This window comes from Magnolia sinica, chromosome 12 (assembly GCF_029962835.1).
Source record: "Magnolia sinica isolate HGM2019 chromosome 12, MsV1, whole genome shotgun sequence".
Lineage (NCBI taxonomy): Eukaryota > Viridiplantae > Streptophyta > Magnoliopsida > Magnoliales > Magnoliaceae > Magnolia > Magnolia sinica.
Genome location: NC_080584.1, coordinates 18,934,338 through 18,956,735, shown reverse-complemented (window position 1 = coordinate 18,956,735; position 22,398 = coordinate 18,934,338).

Sequence of the window (22,398 nt, the reverse complement as noted above, 5' to 3'; positions counted from 1 at the left end):
AGCGATCCAGACCATTGGTCTGTTGGGTGTCACCATAAATGGTCCATGCGATAGAGATCTTGTCAAGGGAGCAACCCTAGCCTTTCATTTTGTGTCCTACAAATCGACGGTTAATAAGAGAAAAAAAGTGATGGTCCTTGGAAAATTTTGGATTACCATCCATCACAGCTGTTCAAATAGGACGAACGGTCTGGATCACTGCACAATGGACTACACTTGTACAAAGTGTGACGAACGAGTCAATGTGCAACGCGTGATTGACATGTGGTTAAGAGATCAAGTGGGACACACTTCTCAACATTGACGGCTCACCTATTTCGAAATATGTTTTTGGCTTTTCGTAAGGGAAGATGTCCTCTAATACGACTGGTGAGATCAGTGGGGAAAGGGGTCTTGCCACACGTGTGGATGTGGCCCCAAAATAGGACGGTTCAGTCATGATGTGGGCCACAGTTGTAGAAGAGTGGATGGATAGAAGAAAATGACCCATTTGTACAGGTTCAATGTATACTAGTGGCCCACCTGATGAGCGCAAATCCCAATGGATAGCTCACATACTTACACCTGTGGCTGACACGTGGCAAGCTAGTACTGTGTAGAACACTACTATTCGGCAGGAAAAAATTAGCAACGTAGACGCTTACCTTTTATGCTTTTTTTTTTTAATTTATTTGAATGGCCGAAAATTTATGTTACGAAATTAAAATTTTCAGGCACAGGACGCGGGTTTTAGTCAAAAATACTCTTAATTTTTAGGTAAAAGCCTATTAAAAAGTAGGAGTTTTTCAATCTCTATTAGTTTGTCCGTGTGGATGTAAGTCTATAAGATAAGTTCTGTTTATGGCGAAAAACAGGAAGGTGGATGAAAGGTCACGGCTGTACTAAAAATTTACCCGTTCAGTGTATGCAAGCAAAGCACAACTAAAGCTGTGGCAATGGGATTTCTATGGTTTTACATTTTATGTTTGAAAATGGGAGGAAGCGGATTAGCTACTGTCACCATCCGTGGGCCTTACCGTGATGTATGTGTTATATCCACACCGTTCATCCATTTGGAGAACCATTTTAGAGAATGAGCCAAAGAATGAGCCAGATACAAAATTCAAGTGGACCCCACCATAGAAAACAGTGGGAATTGAACGCCTGCCATTAAAACCTTCTTAGGGCCACAGAAGTTTTCGATCAAGCTCTTATCGGTGTTTCCCCTTCTTCCATGTCTGTCTTAACCTATGGACAGGTTGTATCTCAAATAAAAATCACGGTGGGCCCTAGAAAGGTTTCAACGGTGGGTGTCACTCTCTTAGCGTCACTCCCTTGGCCTTTTTTTTTCCAGTGCTTGGTCCACTTGAGCTTTGTATCTATCTCATTCTTTTTCCCATGCCCTAAAATGATCTCTCCAAATGGATGGACAGCGTAGATACAACACATACATCATAGTGGGGCCCACAGAACTTGCTGATGTCACTGAATAAGAAGCTTTCTTTGTGATTAAAATAAGAAAAAATCAAGAATGAAAGGTACATATTCCCCCACTCTCTCACGCTACAAGATGTTTCTCCAGAAAAAAAAAACTTCATCTTGCTTTTCCTCAACGTGTGTTTATCTTTTCACATACTACAGAGAGAGAGAGACGGAGAGCCGTTTTATTATAAGTAAAACACTATAAGCATGTCATTCGTATAAGTCATTGACTTAAAAATTAATTTTTTTAATAATGTGAAAAATATTATTAATAAAAGTTGTCCAAAATATCATTAAAAAACTGTCACATACAATCAATCGAGCAAAGTTAGAAAAAAAGAAGCTAATGAATAACAAAAAATAAGAGGTAAAAGAAGTTTATAAAATCCAACAATTTACTATATTCACGAGTGATGGTACAGAACTCTCTTCTTTAATAAAATGAAAGAATTTCAAACATACAAGACCCATATCTCTCATACTCTCCCACCTTATATATATAAGAATTTTTTTTTTTACACACACCCACAGTGCATGGTCACTGGATCTCATGATCTCAATTTTAATATAGAGCTTGTCCACTAGTGAGCCATGAAACTAGAACAAGACATACAAGGTCTCTTAAATAAGAATTTCACATTTAAGAGAAATCAATTGCCAAAACTTGAAAAGATTAGGCTTTATATACTTTTGGACTAGATGCGAGAGAGAGGTCTTCTCATGAGGAAACATAATATGTGTTTTAGGTACATACAAACCACCACTTCAATATATTTTTTATCTCACTTATGGGAGTAAAGTTCTAATTTATCTATACCACTTGCCCTATGTACCATGTCACCTATCAGCAGAATTGTAAGGTCTTAATTACTAGGGACACGATCCATGGTTTAGTGATAATAAATATTGATGTTATTGATATTGATATAATTAATGCCTAGTGTGCGAAAAAGGAAAAAAAAATAAAATAAAATCTTAGCTTTAGAATATTTGACAATTGTTATTGTATATTCATTTTTTAAACTTCTCTTTATTGGACATTGTAACGCCTTGAAAATTGTAGGTTGTGTATATACTCGACTCCTAAGTTCCCGGGTATTACTTATAACTACTTTTATTGTTTTGCATTTAATTGAGCTTAATGCGTAATATGGAATTACTTGAAACATTAATCACAAATACAACTAATCTATTGAAATAGAAGTCGCCAAATATATCTATACATGTCCAAAAATATGAATGGGTCGCACAAGGCGTTGCCCAGCAAAAATACAAAAGAACGATAAGTCCAAAAGAATGTTGCGCTGAGTCCACTACTCATCGATCCAAAACCCGTCTACTAGGCCGATGGAGGACCGCCCATTAGCTGAAAGTAGGACAACTTGTCCTCCTTATCAATGCCACGCCGCTCGGCTCCTCGTACTCTGTATCACCTGCAACTATGGGAGAGTTTGGTTAGTGTTTTAAAACACCGTCCCAAAGTGAGAGTGAGTGATCAACTCAGTGGGTGTTATTAGTCTTAAGTTATAACAAACATCAATCATATTATGAATTTAATAAAAGGCAATACATTCATAAAATCCTAACTAGTCTTGTTAATGCATGTGCATGTATTATGATATGATGCATGTCTTCGCCCAACACTCCCTCGAGCGACTCCATCTAACGATCATGTATGACCAACCACCCTCATTGTGACCTCAACGGCAAATTTGTCAACCTAACTAATGCGATGTGGTCATGATCGTGTTAGCTGGATTTTTGATTAAGTCCATTTAAACAACAGTTTGGGGAAACTAGTACACCCCACGATGTCAATGCCCTAAACTAGTTGTGAGGCCAATGTCCCTCAACGTGCGAGGCCAAGACCCCACGATCCTTGATCCCATCAGGTTCCCCATCCCTGATTTCAAGCACATGGGGAGTGTTGGGCAAGGGATCACTCGCGGTCACTACGAGGAGGCTCGTCACCCTTGCGTAGGCCGACAGCTCGGACACAGTGCCCCATTCCACCATGCCCGGCTCTCGAGACGATGGATCAATTTCAAATGGTTATCAATAGGCTTCAGTGGGCGAAGGGTGTTTTAGGTTCCATTCAGGCGTGAGTAGACATGGTTAACAATCAGAGTTGGTCAATAATTGGGCTAGACCGTGCGAGTCCAGGCGGGTACGTGATGGACGACATTAGGTACAAAGTGACCCACCTAGTCTAACTACTGTCGCCCATTCGCATCAGCCCAAACCTGCTGGTTTAGCAGCATGATGGTCCTACCAGTGGGACCACCTTTTCTCACCTCAGTTTCCTGACCAACCTAGGGGTTTGATGATATTCAATAATGCTTCAACAATTCAGAATTTATCGTCTAACAGAGGTGACATCATGCACTCATACATCAAACACAGATTTCAAATTTCTCTACAATTGCAACTACTAACAATAACATGAATTAAACGTATATGTGTAGTGTGTGGGGTTAACGAAGAGACCAAACATTATATATATATATATATATATATATATATATATATATATATATATATATATATATATAATATATATATATATATATATATAACAAAATATAACAAGGGTTAATGGAACATACATGCTATAAAGAATCATGACACAATAATCAAGCAAGAAATGAACAAGCAAATCACCAAATTCATTCCCAATCATGTTGAGGAACATCAAATATGCCATAATTATTCCATGTTGATTGGGAGGATCTAAAAGGTAAGGTCTTGCCTAGGTTTTCACTAGATTATCCAATTACATTACCCAAACAATCATAATCATTATATTCATAGTAAAATTGGTGCTGGGACACCTATGAATAATAGTCTGCACCTTTGGATCGTTGAGATCTTGGGAAACAACCTAGGAGTATTGATTTCGGAATCGATTGACCGGAAACCTGAGGTAATGCATTTGCATGTCAGGATTTCATACAAATCTTATCTCAACACAAATGATTATAAAAAGGATGAGTGCTTACCTCCCAAATCGGATGGAAATCGCTTGTATTTGTGGATGTGGGGTTTCTTGAGGAAAGGGAAGAGGGGTTTCTAGATCTCACCTCCCTTGGGCCCACCTTTCTCTCCCTTCTTCCTTCTCTCCTTCTCTCTTTCTCCTCTTTTCTCCTCTTTCTTTCTTTCTCTTTTCTAGGAAAAATTCGTATGGGGAGAGCGGGTGCCCAAATGAGGCCCTTTTATAGTGCCAGATTTGGTGTAAATGGCCCCAATGACTAGGTTTTCACTATACTATCCCTATCGAAGCGTCTTTTTAAGCTCTAGGGCCCACTATGGGGCGTACATATTGATATACACCATAGGATAGTTAGCCCTAATGATGATCTACGTATGGACATGTTCGGCCCGCCATTTGGATGCGCCGATCGACAAATATGATGAAAAGTCTGTTCAACGGTCGCTGATGGTCAATCGGGGCCGCGACTATATGGATATGAGCAGGAAAATTTTCTTACTCCACGTGTGAAGTTTGGTCGTAAACCGACGGTCCGAAATCCTCAACTTTGCATAAGAGTGGACGACCCAATTCACTTAAGTTTCAGCTTCTTCCTTTAGGGTATTTGCACTTCTCTTGCACTCATCCTTTGGTTCAAGTTGAGTGGTACTGGACAGTACCCAGGTCCGACTCCCGCGATGGACGTCAAGCCCAGTAAGACGGACATTATTCTATAGTTTTGGAACTAGTAGCCTACCAACGAACGGTCTAGAGCTTGTTCGGGAATCGGGGCATTTCTGTAATAAATTTGGTATTGAGATTTCTCGTGGGCGATGATTTGAATTTGGATTAACTATGTTCATAGTGTGGCCTATTTATAACTAGTGAAAGTGAAGATTTGGTCATGATTACTCTAAATCGTCAGTTTTTTTAGGCTAAAAGAGTAATGGGGTTGATTTGGTCTACTAGTTAAGATTCGGGCCTTATCTAACTCGGTTTCGGTTAGATCTTTAATTTAGTTATGATTGTCTTGATTAGTTAGCGATGGGTCGGTTAGATTTTTGGGTCCAATGTCAGTGAATCATGGGGCTAAACTTGATGTTCAAATGATCGGGCGGATTCGTTAGCTTCCTACGGTTGATTAATTGAACTTGTGCGGTTCTTTACTGGTTTCACCCGTGTATAAACTAGCATTGAGTGCCAATGGTCAGTAAATGATAATATAAGTTAATTAAAAAAAAATTTAAGGATTTTTCGAAAATCCCAAACAGTGAAAATCTAGGATGTTACAGACATCTATTGAGATGGTTTAGGCTTTTATCTTTTGGATGGGGTTTTGGTGTTGGGATAACTAGGGGTGTACATCGAGTCGAACTGAGTTAAGCTGGCCTCAGATCAACTCGGCTCGAACACCGGCTGACCTCAGCTTGAACTTGGCTCGGCTCGAACACTGGTTGACCTCAACTCGAACTTGGCTCGGCTTGGTCCTCGAGCCTGACTGGCCAGATCGGCTTGGTTCGGTTAGCAGCTCGGGCTAGCTCAATCCGAGTTCAAGCTAAGATCGAGCCGAGTTCGCCATTGAGGCATTTCCACAAACACCTGAACTGGAACTTCAAAATCCCACTGTTTTACAAACATGGGCAATGGTTTTATAGGTATTTTATCAAACACCTTCTAAATAACATAAAAACCCAAAAAAGAAAAAGAAAAAAGGGTATTTGTTTCATGGCAACCTCACCGACACTTCCAGCCCATAATCATCTACCACCTGCTACATCAGGTTGTTGACTTCCCCCTCCGAAATCGACAACGATGTGCTGCTTGTCATCGAGCTCTCCATGAACTCAGCCTAGACCTCCATGTTCATAAACTGCTTTTCGAACTGGTCCATCGTTTCCAACTCACAAACCTTGGTTGCCACCAGCCAAACCTTCCTTGCCACCGGCCAAACCTGCCTTGCCACCAGCCACATTTTGTTGAGTCATTTTATCAAATAGTTGGTGAGCAACATCAATGACAAAATAACCGAGTCACCGAACTCGTTCGATCCGAGTTGGATTCGAGTTGGATTCGAGCTATATTCAATCTGAGTCAAGTCGAGCTAGGGCTCGCTTGAACTCTGCTCAAACCCATTTTCGAGCTCAAAAAATCAGCTCGACTTGGCTCAAACTGAGTCAAATCAAGCTTTTTCGAGTCGAGTCGAGCTAGTTTGGTTCATGTACACCCCTAGGGATAACCTATACTGTGGCTCTTAATGTCAACCACTTCGGTGGATCTAGTGGATATTCCTCGACTGTCTAGCCCACCATGATGAATGTGCCTTACATCCATGCCATTCATCCGTTTTGACAACTAATTTTAGCTCAAGATCCCAGAAAAATGAAGTAGATCCAAATCTCTAGTAGACTACACCACAAAAAATAGTGGTGATTGACTATTAAAAACTTTGTGGGACACGAAAGTTTTGGATTGAGCTGATATTTGTGTGGTACCTTCATCCAAGTCTCCATGACCTTATCAACATGTTGGATAACAAATAAACATTCTGATGCCCCCAAGAAATTTTTTAATAGTGATGTTGCATTTCTTTTGAAGTTCAATCATTTTTTCTTTGAATTTCTTACAAATGAAAGCCATTTGATTGATTCGACATTCCATGGTACTTTTGGCCTGAAGATTGATAATTGACTTAGGTTTAAAATGATCCATGTTACGGGTATTCAAACACCACTGCTGGGATTTAGATTTACTTCATTTTTGGAATCATACCCTAAAATGAACTGTCAAAATAAATAGACAACATGAATGTAAGGAAAATACATTATGATGGGCCCCACAATCAGGGATACAACAATTTCAATATCTAATCAATAGGCCAAACATGTAAAAACTAAAACTACGAAGCATTGTATGATAGCTCCTTGGATCTAAAAACACAATGCATGCATGGAGAAGGAAGACGAATAAAGTTAGAAGAACCTTAATATGGTAGAGCTAGAAATGAAATATGGTAGAGCTCTCTTTACAGTATACATCCAAGGATGATGTTCAAATCAGGTACGTCCATATGTAGGACCCTAGCATTAGTGGATTATACCTAAAATACCATACTTATTATTAGCGTTAATGGTCTATACCTAAATATAACAACCTGTCCATCTATAAAATTAGTGTAAAACAAAAACAGTCAGCCAATAACATGCAATGGGATAAACAGTAGTAGAAAACGTAGTTGATAAGACTCTCTGGTGGGTTTTCTTTTAAAATATAAGCAACCTTTCCTGATTGCAATTAAAAGGAAAGATAAGTGGGACCCACATTTATATTACTCTTAAATGGCCGTTAAGTAAATTGGGCCATGAATGTCTGGCCTCTTACCAACTGTCAGAGGATCACCAACCATGTTCCAAGTGGTAACAGATGTGTATTTAGTGAAGGGTCCATCTTATTTTTTATGTTTTACATATGAAGAAAGCTCTAAAATAAAATATGCGCTACAAGTGTGGATTGTGTAATGCACGTGGAGAGAGGAAGGGAGAGATCATAAGACGGGAGCGGATTAGGTGCGGTACTTACGGAAGGGCCACTAATTACTCCGAATCCTCGGAGCTTCTATGGACTCCTCATAGAGATTCCTCAAATCTATGAGAAGAAATAGAAAATAGAAATAAATTATAATAAATTTAAAAATAAATTGATTGATGATAAAAATAAATTTACAATCCTTTAAGTAGTGAACTCAAACTCAAACTCTCTAAAAATTTGTGATTTACTATAAATAGTAATGGTACTATGTATAGGCGATCATGATTTCTATTAGACTTCATGATTTTTGGCCAAAAATAGTAAATGTACAATTTAGCCAAACCACATTATTCTCCTAAAATTTCTAAGCCCTTTTCATGTTGGGCACGGCGCCTAAAGCTTAAAGGATCAAGAGTTATGATGGAACTAAAATTTAATGGAGTTTTGACCATCTATATGATGGAATCTCGCAAATTTAGCCTGGGCAATCGGCATGCTCGGGTTGAGTGACTAAAATAGTTTCTACTACCTCAAAATCATATATGATATGTCGACTAACTCATTTTGGTTTGTGAGATACACCTACTTTAGGGTTATGACAATCCTGATCATTTCTGCCTCCGATGGGGCCTTCTCTGGTCGATCTTGGACATGAAAGTGTCCACGACCCACTCTACAGCACTATCTTAATGTATGTATTCTGTATCCATCCAGTCCATCCATTTTTATAGTTTATTTTATAGCATGAACCCAAAAATGAAGAAGATCCAAATCTTAGGTGGACCACATTATGGGAAACAGTGTTGATTGAATGCCCTACCATTAAGAACTCCCTAGGGTCCCATCCAACATGTTGACAAGGTCACCTAAACCTAGATGGAAAAAAAAAGAAAAGATCAACTTGCTGATAAGGCCCATTAACAGTCAATAACCACTTTTTCCTATGGTATGGTCCACCTAAAAATAGGTTCTCTTTCAATTTTGGGCTCGTGCACTAAAATAAGCTATCAAAATGGATGAACGGTGTCGATGTAAGGCACATACATCAGGCCTACACTCAAGTATCCACCGGGTCGCGCCCAGATGTTGCAAGCTGACTCATCAATTGAGAGCAGCTATTCTGTGGGCCTAGCATAGACCACTTACAAAGCTGCTAAAATCATCCTATATATGTTTATTTTGCATCATTTGTTCATCTACAAAAAGGACCGCAAGATAGATGGTCCAGATTGATAATAGCCAATGCCATGTGTTAATGATGAAATAGGACAACGGTTCAGATTTCATCTGCAAAACAATATAGTGTCACCATACCACAATATGATTTGATGAATGGTTTACACCCCCACATTGCATCAATAGATTATTATAAACTGTCATTTATTATTATTTTCTTTTAAAAAGTAAAGAAAAGACTCTTGTTTCTTCCTAAAAGGGCAACAAGTTTAAAGAATACAAAAGGAGTCACAACGTGGGCAAAGAAAAGAAAAAACAAAGAGAGAGAAAGAAATAAAGAAAAGAAGCCCACACCCAGCCCCAAGGAAAAGAGGAGAAAAAATGAAAAAGCCCATTGTCTAAAAGCTGTAATTTCATAATCATGCTTCATTTATCATTCTGACATTGAATCTTGAATTTGAATTTATGAGCCATTTAAAAAGATGTTTCTTCACACAAAATCACCTGTTTAATAAATGTTTCTTACCTTGGCATGGGTACCATTGAATGAATGGTCTATATCATCATTTTAAATGCAATACAGGGTGAAAACCAGCTACCATGTTGTGGGATGGTGGGGGCCACCGGACACTAACAAAACCTTTCTCACGGATCTCTCCCTTCCTCTCTCCACGTGCATTGCATGTACTACGTCTGTTGGTTCATGACAATTGTCCCAAGCCTCACTTGTTTTTCTTTCTTGTATGCAAAGTGTCAAGATCTGTTGATATTTATTGATACGCAATCCTCTAATGGCTTAAGCTTTTAGAGCAATTGGTTGTTTGACATGCTATCAGAGTTAATAAATGTATCCAGAATATATTCTCTTAAGTTATTTAATGTAAGGGGTTGTTTGATTTTTTATTTTCATACTAGTTTATTGTAAATAAGTAATAATTATTTACTTCTATAATTCTAATTGACTTCCCAAGGTGAAGTTGACAAACACACTCTTTAATAGCATTTTGTCAGGTAATGCAGAGGACGAAAATGTTAAAACTGTGGGCGTACTATGACTTATGTGTCTTATTGACACTGCTCATCCCAGGGTATTTTAAGGCATGAGCTAAAAAATGAGGCAGATCCAAAACTCAAATATACTAAACAATGGGAATTGAACGTGAATAGTTGAAAACTTATCAGGGGCTCTAAAAGTTTTGGATTGAGCTGATATTTTTGTTTTCCTTTTATCCATGTTTGTGTTGTCCACTGTTTCCCAATTTGTGGATGTCTTTAAGACCATTATTTATGAGACGTGGTTCACTTGAGCATTGGATCTACCTTATTTTTAAGCTCATGCCTTAAAATGTACTTGTAAAACAAAGGAATGGCATGGATAAGTTACATACATCAATGTGGGCCCTATAAACTTAAATCAATACTAACGAAGTCCTTTTTTGGACTGATTGTAGAAATGAAAATCCCTGTCCATTTCCATCTTTGAGTCATTATTACCAACTTACCCATATTTATCAAGGTAAATAAAAAATCAAACAGCCTCTAAAATCTCATTTCAAGAGAATAGAGCAAGTGGCTCCAACTAACCATATGCCCCTGCCTCACACATTCACTTGAATTTAATGGTTGACGGGAGCTCTCACACACACATATATAGAGGAACGCTCACCTCTACACATATATAGAGGCCTAATCGAGCCTCTTTGGGGTTAGCCAAGCTCGGCCAAATCTAGTTGGGCTTCTATATCTAAGCCCAAGCCCAAGCCAATACAATGTGCTTAAAAGGCCTGTTCAAACCCGCCCCAAATACCTTTCTAGCTCAAAAGCTCACAGTCCAGCCCAGCCCATTGACAACTCTAGTGGCAATGGCATGGGCTACTGGCCGAGTAGGCCCTAGGCCATAAGCATGGCCCAAGGGCTAGGCTGGGCTGGGCTTCAAATATAGGCCCATTACTTTGATAGAGTGTGATGGATGATAGGCAGGCATTTAAAGAGTACTCAAAAATTTCAAACATGGTGTGCTGGTAATTCAAACTAACTCAATGAGTCTTGTCGAGTCCCAACTGAGTCATGCTAGTCGGCAAGTTCACATAAGACTCGGCCAGTTTTCTAGTCAAACCATCGAGTTTTCGAACCCAGTCTCCACACAGTGTCATGTAGCATGGGCCCACCAGGATTCTCGTTTTCATTATTGCCTTGTGCAAGCTATGTAGGGTCATTTTTCTTGATAGGGATAGATCCAACAACTAATCGGGCAGGACCATAGCTTGAGTTTTCTAAGGGCCCAGTAAAGCCCAGTTGCAAATCAAGGCCCAAAAACAATAAAGGTGGTTGGGCCTTAGAAGCTTGTTGAATTATCTTGGGCTCACCAAAAAACATATGTAAAACACACCCAAAAAAGAATAGTTATTTTATAACCAGTTTGATGAAGATCACATGGCAGTTCGTTGTGGGGCCCACACGTGATTAGGTGTAATCAAGTGATAGGCCCACCCATCGTAATTGTTTCTTTAGGATCCAACCGTTGAGATTTATACTCATGTTGGATTGAAAGAAATGTTGTAGGAAAGCAAGATATTACCGTAGAGGTGTTAATGGGCTAGGCCTTTCAATTTTATTATTTAGGCCTGAATAGAAAAAGTTTCAAAACCTTAGGCCCAGATAGTTTTCTAAAGTTTTGATCCAGTCAAAGGAGCCCAAGCGATAGCCTTTAATCAACGGCTCTAATTTACGAGATTTGGTAGAGAAGGAACTTTCGTCGTCCATTTTGGTAATGGGCCATTCACCAAAAACCCCATATGGAAAAAATCCGAACCGTTAATTGGGTACAATGACTGGACCAAACTCTTGATAGGAGAGAGGAGAGAGAAAGTGGTGTGTATTTTCATTCAATCTGGTCCGTCGATCAAGACCCATCTTCATCTATTGCTACCATCTATACTGTTGGATTGAGAAGTAAAGGCCGTCTTTCTATCACTGGATTGCATTGCCATTTCGGCACCATTTTGTGGTCTGATTCTCAGATAGTCATTGTAGCCTCTAGTAGACTGAGATAGTTCTATTTTACTACTCGTGCTGTGATGTGTGTTTGACATCCACACCATCAATTACATGAACCCTTCCATGGTGGGCCACAGGGCTAAAAATCAGGCTAATCCATTACTTAGGTGGACCACATCATAGACAGCAGTTGAGATTGGATGCCCACCCATTGAAACCTTTTTGGTTGTTTATAAGACCTGTGGAGATGTGGTTCAGACATGTAACTATCCATGATGTGTGTCCCACTAGGATTAGTGATCACACCAAATTTCAAGCCATTCTAAAATTCTGGTGGGCCAACTAGGTGCTTTTAGATGTTTAGGCATGATTTTACATGGTTTCAATTAGTTCTGTAACTTATCTATGTTTTGGATATAACTAATTTTTTACACAACCCATATCCTAAAGGGGACCCATCAAATGCACAGTATGAGTCTCCAACACACATAATGATGGAGCCTATAGAGTTGGAGCTCATGGGAAGTTGCCATAAGGTCAACCTTGTAGAACCTTTTTAGGCGGTAACATCTAAACATACAGATGAGGTTTTCTAAGCCACATACGTGAGCTCATGCGAAAAAGGTTCTATGCGGTCGAGCTGATGGGAACTTCCCATGAGGTCGAGTTTTGTGGGTCCACCGTAATGAGGGTTGAACATCTATTCCATCAATCAGATGCACCATTCCCTGGTGGGCCTAGGGTTTAAAATCAAGTCAATCTGTGACTTGTGTGGGCCACACCACATACAAAAGTTGAGAGGGGTTTCCCTCCATTAAAACATTCATAATCATCTTTTGGGCCCACCGAGATGCGGTTCACAAATCCAGCCCATCCATTATGTGTGTCCCACTTGGATGAGTGGTTATACCAAGTTTCAGACGCATCCAAATTTCAGGTGGGCCCCACCAAGTGCTTTTATTTGTTTTAGGTATGTATTCACATGATTTTAGATGGTATGGCCTACTTGAGTTCTTTATATGGCTAATTTTTGGGATATCACATAATTTAAAGGAGACCCATCAAATGCCAATGTTGATGTTTGGCATACATCATGGTGGGGCCCACACAGCTCGACGCACAGAACCTTTTCCACACACACACAGATATAGTCATGCTCACTCACCTGCGCACCTTTGCACACGTGTCATGGGTGTCTAATCCGAACAGTCCATGTTATATGGAATCCCATGAAACCTCATGGAGAAAATTTTCACCCTGATTTAAAATTTTGGAGGACCATAGCAAAGAGAAATTCAAATCAAGGGATGAAACCGTTTTCATTTTTCATGGCTCACTAAAGTTTTGGATCAAAGTAAAAATTAGGCTGGGGCGTTTCATGAGGTGCTGCTTCACGTGGACCGCTCGGATTTTGGAGTCACATAACGTATGATGAGTTCTCACAAAAGTTTGCACGAGTTCCGGACGAATTAGTGCGCAAATGAGCATTCGGCCACACACACCCACACACACACACACACACACATATATAATCACAACTAGTGCTGTCAATGGGCTGAGCTCTGTCTAAGCCCGGCCTATAATATTAAAAAAAAACAAAAAAAAAAACAAAAGCCCACATCCAACCTAGCCATGACGGGCTGAAATAGTTTAGCCCAAGTCTGGCCCGAGACCTTTACACAAAGCTCGACTTGAGTTTGCCTGAGCCCAAACCGTAAATATCTCTGTGGATAAACGATATTTTGGTGTGCCTCATGCGTGAGAGAGAGGGAGAGAATGAAAGAAAATGGAGAAAGGTATGTTTAGAAAAGACTTATCGGGCCAGGTCAGGCTTACGGGCTTGTGGGGAGCTAAGCTCAAGTTCAGCTTGATTTACAATTGGGCTCCAGATTTAAGCTCGAGCCCGACCATCGGGCCTCGAGACTACCCTGCCCATTGATAACCCTAATAATAACTGGAATTAGAAATAAATCACGCACTTACATTTCTGCACGCACCATTGATGGGACCTTCAATGCCATCAACAATCATCGAAGACCAATTAATAACATTGAAGCCACTTTCGATGGCATTGTATAACAACTCCAAAACTGTTTAGCGAGCAATTATGATTTTTTAAGATTTTTTTTGATAGCATTTGATGGTTTGTCAATAGCGTCAACAAACCTTGATCTTAGCCAGACTAAAGACATCTAACAAGAAATATGTCTACCACATAGCCATGAGTTAAAACCCCACCGAATTATGAGTTTTTGAAACCTTTTCTATCCACCACAGAAGCCATGGGTTGGAACCCCACCAAGTAATGAGTTTTTAAAACTCAAAATAGCATAGTTAGTAGCCATCAGAATTGAGAAACCTTCTCTTGTGGGAGAAGACAACAGCTTATGCATTGAGAGAGAAACAAATAAGGCGGCAATGGGTCAGGCTTGGGTCTAGTTGGCACTAGCCCAAGCCTAGACCCATCTAATAAACAAGCCAAGAATTCTAACTTAAACTCAACCAACTTAAAATTTGTTAAGTCCATATAGTTATGACCCAACCCAACCATTTAGTTATAATCAAGCCAGGCTCAGCCAATTAGACCTGACCAAGCACAATCACACATGAGTTTAAGAATTCAATATGGGTTAAAGGTATGCCTAGCCTAACCATCAATGAGGACATTTATACTCATCATCTATGACCCAACCCACTGGCTAGGATTCAACCTGAGTCCAAACCATTTACTAAAATGGTTATGTTTTTAACCCAAGCCCAACCCACTAACCATTTTTAGCTTCGCTCCAACGTCACTAAAGCTGGCAACCCTCTTGCAAAAACCAGAGAATAAAATGGGAAATACTCTGGCAGAGTGTGATGGATGATACGCAGGCAGTTGGAAATTATTAACAAATTGCATAAGTTGCATGTAAGTAATTCAAACTAAACTGTCCAATTTACTGGTAACTGTTTAGATGTATTGTGGACCAAAAATTACTGTGATTTGGTTATTTAATTATTAGGTTGCTGTCCATTTATTGGACGGTTAAAAATGAAAAGTAACCAATATCTTATTTTTATCAACAGTGGGAACGACAACTTGTTTTAATTTGAGTTAATACTTGCCACGTGTACTACTTCTAGGTGCCTGCATATCAAGCGTCATACGTATCCAGAGTATGAAATAATTCCCCAATGAAAACGTTAGTCAATTTGATGTCATCTTACACGTTGCACATTCTATAGCGTAGCATGCTGAGTAAACTCTGTGAGGTTCACCATGATGTATGTGTGTAATCCATGCGGTCCATCTGTTTTTCCAGATTATTTTGAGGCATAAAAAAAAATTTAAGCGCATCCAAATCTCAAGTGGACCACACCACATGGAAGAGTGTAAAATGAATGCCTACCGTTGAAAACATTTTAGGAGCCACAGAAGTTTTGGATCAAGCTGGTATTTGTGTTTTTTACTTTATCCATGTTTTTGTGACCTTATAAACGGGTTGGATGACAAATTCACATTACCATGAGCCCTAGGAACGTTTCAACGATGGATGTCATTATCCCCTCTGTTTCCTGTGGTGTGGTCCAACGGAGCTTTAGATATACTTCAATTTTGGGCTCATACCCAAAAATGATAGGGAGAAATGGATGGACGGCATGGATAAGACACATATAAAACTTGTGTGCCTCACAGATTTTACTCACAGGCAGTCCATGTCCAAACAAAAAGGGGTCCATTTAAGGTCCCATGGCACGCGGTACATTCTAGGTTAATCAGAACCGTTGATCTGGTGGATTACCATGTGAATTTCCCCGACAAAAGGGTACAATGATCGTCTCATTACCCGTGCAAATGGATGGCGAGAATAGGTTGAGCAATGAAAGAATCAACGGTGCAGATTCACTAGACAAAATCAGGTGGCTGAATGGCCTCTATCCACTGAAGGAAAGCTGAGAAAAGGTACCACGGAAGTGGACTTTGGGTCTGAGTACCGAAAACTGGGGTATCTTCGTACAAAATCAGACATGGACCGTACATAAGTGTCCCATCCCATCTAAACCGTACACGTGTGATGTGATCTGAATAGCTCATCCGGCAACCTCCATTATGACGGCCTGGCCATGGGGACAAAAGATTGCACTTGATTAGGACTACCGACGGTTGAAAATAAATACATAAAACAGGCGACAGACAGCCCTTCAATTGATTATTAGAATTGTACAGCTGTCTGCTTTCTGTGTTATGGTCCATCCATTTTGGAGCCCTCGGTAGATGAACGGTTCAGATGGGCGTTTACACCATTACACGCAAATGGTAGGGTGCCCACCCTCCACCGTACACGTGGCAGCCTTAACATGGATGGGTCATGGTTTTATTTGTAAAAAATCACACCTATTCTAGAAATATAATACTGGCATGCATCATGCATGCATGAGGTTGTTTTGGAGCTTGTATTTGATGTACATTAATAATCACCGAGGAATCATGTGACTTGGAATATCCGGTTGCATTCAATCGCTTGCAATCCAAATCCATTGGATTCGGATAGTCTGATAACCGGAACATTACAGTGTTCAGTAGCCAATGTATTTGAAAGGGATAATGTAAAAAGTAATATTGACTTGTAAATTAGTAGTAGTTTATGGTAATTGAAATCCATGTGAAATAAAATAATATGGTTTTATGGTATTAATCGCATGCTTAATCTGGTGCAGTATAGTTAGGTTGATCGAACGCACTTTCATATTCTCAGTTGATTAAGATTTGTTTCGATTGACCAACGAACTCTGTTAGTATCTCGATTTACTAAATGTGCGACCGACGAAATGCACAAGGTTTTTAGAAAGTTCAGGTTTTGTTTCTAATATTGTATGGGGGTATATAAGTATGTCTCTAAACTTGATTAGGATAGAACAAGGAGAGCTTGCACAATTTTTAGAGTTTTACTTTGGGAAAAAACTGAAGTCTTTTTATGAAAAAATTTGTGTTTTCTATGTTTGCTTATTAATTTTCATTTTTTATTGTATGTTTGATTTTGTCTGAAGTTATTTTCGTGCTCGTTAAGGAGTTTCAACACCTAACATATTGTGATTTAAAATAACTTTTGATACATTTGATGTGAATTGGATTTCAATTCACATCAAATACACTTCTCTTAAACATCCCAATAACCACCTATTTGAATCGATTCACACCGGTGACAATCCCAAACCACCCCCTTAGGTACTAGCACAAGTCAATTTGGACTTGGCGGACACCTAAAAATGAGTTCAACTCATTTTAGTTAGTCATTGTAATTATGCATTAGAATTTCTACCCCTTTTTAGTAGAGAATAAAAATAAACTTAATAACTAATAATTATTTTCTTTAATATATAATTAAGAGTAACTAAAATGAGATGAACTTGCAACTTATCATCTTCTCTTTAAACACATAGCTTTTATACAATTTCAATTCAAAAAAAAAAAAAAAGACAAAAAGAAAAAGAAAAGAAAAAAGAAAATGGAAAATAAGTTTAAGAAAATCAAGATGGTCCCACCATGATCATGCCCACGGCTGCATTTGGCACTAACTATGAGATTGGATTCACAAATCATTTTTTAAAAAGATTTACTTGCTCCAATTTTCAAAATAGTGAAATAATACTCTTGTAGATATAAACAGCTCTCTCCCCAGTATATTATAAAGTAGCAATGTCCAAAAACTCAGTGATTAGACTTGAAACTCACCCGAGTCTACTCAACTCGGCAAGATTTTGATTTGAGTCATAAATATCGAGTCAAACCTACAGGTCAACCTATCAAAAGCAACTCCAGTGAGGTGGCATTGTCATACTTCATTTTGTATAACAGAGGTGGCACATGTGTATAATGATTTGAACATGATATTCCATTATTGTGATTGGACTATATTAACAGCATAAAATTGGACTCTAATATATATATATATATATATATATATATATATATATATATATATATATATATATATATCGGAATGATCCCCTGCGAACCGGACTACCTACTAACCTTTTTGAGAACTCATCAAATCTGATGATTATCGAAAATCTGAACGGTCCACATGAAGCAGAACCTCATGAAACCCTCTGGTATCAAATTTTACTTTAAACAAAAACTTTGGTGGGCCATAAAAATGCAAAAAATTTCTTCCCTTGATTTGAATTTCTCTTTACTATGGCCCACCAGAATATTAGATCAGGGTGAAAATTTACCTCCTAAGGTCTCATGAGATTCCGCATCTTATGAACCGTTCGGATTTGACACTCATAACACGTGTGGAAAGGTGCACCCGTGTGTATGTGCATAGGAGAGCAAGCCTCTATGTGTGTGTGTATATATATATATATATATTACACACGCACACACACCCCCACACACTCACCCTATAGTGGCATTTCACCACCTATGGATACTCGAACCCTTGACAGGGTGTTGAAACCCACCACCCGAGCAAGGGTAAGGATCCAAAATGGGCCTTCCTTACGGAGCTGTTGTTAGTGTTTGTTTGTGTTTATTTGTATGCCAAAATTTAATGGGTAAGAATGATCCATACATTGTGATATTTGGACCATGACCCTTTCACAATTTGAACTATGGATTTGATGGTTTCAATCCCATTTATATGGTCACGTTTTTACAATGACAAGGAGGCTTGGTGGTAGACTCACAAGACTTTCAACGCTAAGTTCATAGGTTTGAGTAACCAATGTCGTGTGGGCGTATACAGTTATTTATTTATTTATTTATTAATTTTTTTAAAAGAGGCATGAAAAATGCATGCCTTCATAGGCACAAGATCCTATCTCATACAATGAAGCCTCATTTTTGCTATTTGCTTAAATACATCCTAACGTATTACAATATGAGATATCTCATGATTTCAATGAATAAAAACTCTCAATTGAATTACTTCAACCTTTTTTATACCTTCACTCTATTTGGTGGAAAGTCAACAAATTAAAGCCCTCGATTAAATTAGTTCAATCTTTTTGATAATTTAGCCTATTTGATTATAAAATAAATAGTTGTCATATAACCTTTTTATAACCAATAGGTTGAAATATTCAATTTAAGAGTTCTTTTTGGGCATTTCTCAATGGTTGTCATAGTCTTTTTATAATCAAAGGATCGCTTTAATACAGTTCTAGAGGTATGCTCTATCAATCCACAATTTGGATGGTCTACTTTTTTTTTTTTTTTTTTTGAATTTAAGAAAACTAATGGAGTTTAGCACCTGACATATAAAAGTTTTAATTGTTAAGGGCCTGTTTGGATACCACAAAATAAGTTACTTTTTCTACTTACAGCAATAAATGACTTATTTTAGATGATTATAAATTTAGTTTATAATTAGTTATAAGTAACTTTTTTACTTAAAAATACTTAATCACTCTAACTAATTTTTTCAATAGCTTTTCTAGTTTTCATCAGTTGTTGAAGAGAAGCATAGAAGAGACAAAAAAGAGGAGAAGCTAATAAGTATGTTGTTTGCCAAACATACTTATCTTCTTAATAAGTAGAAATTAAGATAAGTAACCGGTGGAATAAGCAACTTATCTTAAGCAACTTATAACTATTTGGCTCAATGGTAGGCTCACAAGAATTTCAACACGATGTCATGAGTTTGAGCACCCATCATGGTGTGAGTGTGCAGGCGGGTGCAGGGTCTGCTAGTGCATGATAAAAAAAAAGAAAAAAAAAAAAAGAAAAAGAACCAAGGGACGTTCCAAATCCAACCTGGTTTGGCATTGTGAGTCACCCTCTGGAAATCCCGAGTCAGCCCAATTCAAACGAGTCAACCCTTGGCTCACCCGAGTCCTGAATTGACTTAAGACCAGACGAGTTCATGAGTCACCGAGTCAGAAGTCTAATGCAAGTAAGCCAATTCGACTCAAACTGAGTTGAGTCCAATCCGGTTTGCTACAAGACTCACCCTCCTAATATCCCCGAGCCAGCCCAACTTGCATAAGTCACACTCTAACTCACCTGAGTGACCAGATGAGTCAATCCTAGTCATCGAGTCAGAAAACCATAGTCCAGGTGCGACCCGCTGGTCTCGACCGTTGGCCTTGAGGCTCCTCAAAACCCACCAGAAGCGGGCTGAACTTGGACTTTGCTGGCCTAGCCCAGCCCATTTCCTAACCACGGTTACAAAGTACCAAACAGTAGAAAGAGAAAGGAGGTTTGCTAAGCCCACACGCGTTTTAATATCAACATGATCCAAGCCGTTCATCTGGCTGGTTGACCGTTGAAGATTAGCTCACCCAAGATCAGGCCAGTCCACTAATCAGGTGGATGGCAATTTTAGAAACAGGCGTTCGGACTGCTTAAAAAAACTTCAGCCGTACATTTGTTTTATGAATCATGGCCCACCTGATTAGTGGAATGACCTGGTTCTTGGGCCAGGACATCTTTATAAGGGTCCCCACTGACGGATGGATTGGATCTGCTAGCAACGTGCGATGGTGGCACAAAATGATGGCGTGCACACGAGCTGCGAGACACGTATGGGCATAGCTAAGCTCAGGAGCGGTGTTTTGTGATTTTGCGAAGTTATATTGTGGCCTTTTCACATATTATACGCTTACTGTTGTTGTATTCCTAAATATCTCCTTAACTTTTAAGTATTTTTGAATAACCCCTTACATTTTCATCTATTTATATAAAAACCACCATCATTAACAAGCCATAAACGGCCTTTGGGATGTGGATTCCAGGAAGTTCGTACACTAGAAAATTATGTGGGGCCCACTGTAATGTTTATGAGAAATTCATTTTTCGATAATCATTTTAAGTTGGGAGACAAAAAATGAGGAGGATTCAAAGCTCAAGTGGGCCATACGATAGAAAACGTCAATAAAGCTATTTGTGCTATTTTTTCTTCAATTGAACCTACGATACTGATTCCATAAGTGAAACACATATGCAATGATATCAACTAGAAAAGAGATTGAGAGCATATCTTAGATTGTAGCCTAACCAATGATGCAAGATACTCCTTTACCCCTGAACATGCTGCCCTTAACTTACCTTCTTTCCAATTTTCTCTCAAGCATGTGCAATTATAAATCGCCCCACAAATTTTTAGTTTGGCTATTTATAATTGAAATCATGTCTTACATGGATTATTTTTTTTCTTTGCATATATTAGTTTACTTTAATGTGAAAATTTCTTTTATGATTGGGCTTTAAAACTTAGAACCCGAGTTTTAAATCAAAGGCCAAAGTGCCCATGTGCACATGCATACATGTCAACCATTGTATAAAAGACAAATTCTCTCACTTGGTTAACATGCGAAGCACCTTTAAAAAATATATATATATATATAAAAAATAAAAAAACTTATTTTTAGTTTAAAAATCTTTTAATATTAGAAAATGATTCTCATGACATTGATACTCTATAAAAGCTTCATAGGTGCACCGCTTGAAAAGCATCTTCTTTTTTCTTTTAACACACGCACACCTCAGTGGGATTTCACCACCTACAGGTTTCAAACCCAAGACCTCTTGTTGAAACTCCTCGAAGTCTACCACTGAGGTAAGGACTCAAACCAAAAACATCTCAATCACATCTTTACTTTGCTAACTTTTTGTTTTTCCTCATCAAATGAGATTATTAATGTTAATCATAACGATTATACATCAGCATTTCATACTTCCTTCCATGAATTACAACACAATAACCCTATAAGATACAATGAATGAGAACAATCATAAGCCAACCTAATTACACATTATGCCCATTACATTGTCTTTGAGAAGCCACTCCGTTATTTTTTATCCATACAAATCTATGTGTGTACATATAAAAAATAGAAAAAAAAAATAAAAACATTTAGTATTATTAAATCATTACATCTATTATGAAATTAAAAGTATTTTAGATGGTTCAATTTCTTTGCATGCTTTTTACAGGACCTTGGCACCAACCATTTTGTCAAGGGATTCGCAATCATGAACTTTGTACTTACATATTTAATAGACACTTACAATTCTTGACATTTTCTTTAATGACAGTCTTTAACTTCCATGTGCTTTGTACCATTCCAAGTACTTTCTGTTCTTAGAGAAGAAAATTGTTGTAGTGGTGTCACAATAAATTCTCAGTGAATTGTCAACAGCCCTGACAACTCAAAATCTTAAAATAAAATGGCTCTCCACAGCTCATGACTTATAGCATCAAAGCATCACATGATTAGCATCCGCAGATGGATTATTATATTTGTATGGTCAATGTCTTCAATCTGGATGGTTCTGATTG